This window comes from Chrysochloris asiatica, unplaced genomic scaffold (assembly GCF_000296735.1).
Source record: "Chrysochloris asiatica unplaced genomic scaffold, ChrAsi1.0 scaffold00104, whole genome shotgun sequence".
Classification (NCBI taxonomy): domain Eukaryota; kingdom Metazoa; phylum Chordata; class Mammalia; order Afrosoricida; family Chrysochloridae; genus Chrysochloris; species Chrysochloris asiatica.
In genome coordinates this window covers 9,188,741-9,191,382 of record NW_006408622.1, presented here as the reverse complement: position 1 = coordinate 9,191,382, position 2,642 = coordinate 9,188,741, and positions in this window count along the sequence as shown.

The following is a 2,642-nucleotide window of genomic DNA, read 5'->3' as shown; positions in this document are numbered from 1 at the left end:
TGATAACAGAAAGGATGGTGTTATTGTTGTTAGGTGCCATTGAGTTGTTACCGACTCATAGTGACCCTATGCATAACAGAACAAAACACTGCCCGATCCTGGGCCAACCTCACAATCGTTACTACATTTGAACCTATTGATACATGCCAATCCTTCTCATTGGGGGTCTTTCTCTTTTGCTCTGATCCTCCACTTTACCAAACATGATGTCCTTCTCCAGTGACTGGTCCCTTCTGACAATATGTCTGATGTATGAGAGGTGAAGTTTGGCCATTCTGGCTTCGAAGGAGGACTCTGCCTGCACTTCATCCAACACAGATTGCTATATGTAAAGTTGTGTTCCCTGTATGTTCTTTTGGCAGTCCATGATACTTTCAATATTCTCCTCCAACACCATCACTCAAATGCATCAATTCTTCTACAGTCTCCCTTATTCACAATCCACCTTTCGCATGCATATGAGGTTATTGAAAATACCATGACTTGGGTCAGATGCACCTTAGTCCTCAAACTGACATCTTTGCTCTTGAATACTTTAAAGAGGTCTTGTGCAGCAAATTTGCCTAATGCAATACATCGTTTGATTTCTTGACTGCTGCTTCCATGAATGTTGATGGTTGATCCAAGTAAAATGAAATCATTGACAACTTCATGTGAATGAAGACCAATAGGGAGAACAATTGAACAGTTTAGGCCAATGTTGGTTTTCTCCCACTGAGGTGGGAGAGGGATAAAAAAATTTTTTTTTACAGTGAGACTTCCCCATATGAGGGTAACTATAGGAATGATGTTTCAGTTGAGCAGCATTTAACTTTTCTATAAGATGAACTAGTAAGAATTAAGGCAATGGTTAAAGTTACTCAAAGAGGATTAATTCACTACACAAAACTTGTATTAAACTCATATTATACTCTTCCCTAAGCATTAAAATAATGACTGGTACACAAGGCTGGTAGTCAGGAAACTCACAAAGAGGTCAACAAAATATGATAAATTCTTAAACAAGGATGTTATATTTCTCTTCATATTTGAATCCTCTCTTCTGCCCCTCTATCTAGCTTTATGAGTCGGAACCAACTCCACGGCACTTAACAACAATAACAACAACAATCTAACTTTATAGTCTCCGTCCATAGATGTTAGTGAACAAAGCTACCCCATCCCCCAGTAAGTTAACCCTGAATTATTTTCTGTTTTGAATTTTTTGTTGAAATCATGTATTTTCAGTAATGGAAGGCATTTTGAATGAAATGAAATGAAAAAGATATTTTGTGTTGATAGGGATTTTGATATAATTAGTGGAACACATATGTTTCAAAGAGTCTCTGGTTCTGGGGTTGGTGGGATGTGGCTTGCTTCTTCAGATTCATATAGTTATACAGACCCCCACACAATGGTACCATGAACTAAAATTGGGCCACCACTTTTCACTAAATCCTGTTGTTATGTGCCTTCAAATCAGTTATGACTCATCTCATAGTGACTGGGTTATATGACCCTTTGGGACGTAATGTGTTTCATTAATTGTATCAAAATTCATATGACCAGGTAACTATGAGTCAGAATCAACTCAACGACACTTATTAGCAATACGGTTTCCAAGGATCAGGGGGCTTTTGAATTATTGACCTTGTGGTTGGCAGTCCAGTGCTGATCCTACAGTGCCATACCAGGAGAGGGAAAATGCAGGAGGGCATTACATGTCTCATGGGTCACTTAGAGCTAAACTGTGAAAACTTCTTTTAATGCCTGACAGTTGATGTCTTAACTATGGAAATCATACCTGGTTTTTTAGAGTCATGCTATAAGAATGGGCTGAGCTTTAAGTAGAAAAAAGAAAACACATTTAAAACAGATTCAGGTATGTACAAATTAACAAGTATGAATTGTAAGTAAGTATCATCTCTTACACTAGTCATGTTTTATGACTTTGACAGTTGAAGTGCATAAAAGCAGTTACATTAAAGATTTAAGTGGGCCACTGAGTGATTTTTTGGTATTTGAGTAGAAACTAATAAAATTAAGAACCCTTAATCATACTTTTGGAATCACATTGAAAAATTGAATGTCAAGGGAAAAGTTATCATTGAAAATGATAACATATTAGAAGCAGTTATCTAGAGCATTGTCATGAAATTCTAATTAGCTCTGAATTTAAGACGAGGGACATATTACATATAAAAAGCATTTGGGGTGGTCCAAGATGGTGGACTGCTAACCACAAGGTTGGTGGTTCAAATTCACCAGCTGTTCCTCGGAAACCCTATACAGGGTAGCTATGAGTCAGAACTGACTGGATGGCACTTAACAACAACCAGAGTGGCATAGTCAAATGCCTCATAATGCCTTCTTACAACAAAGACCTGAGAAAACAAGTGAATCATATATATATGAGAACTTTGGAACCCTGGTCATCAAAGGCAAGACTGAAGAATCCCACCAAGCACCAAGTAGAAGGAGAGACTATAAAAACAGTAGACATATTAATCAGAGAAACTGAAGACCTCTGGTAGCCTAATGATTATGAGTCGCGCTGCTAACCTCAAGGTCAACAGTTCAAAACTACTAGCTATTCGACAGGATAAAGATGAAGCTTTCTGTTCCTGTAAAGATTTACAGCTTCAGAAACCCTATACAGGGTT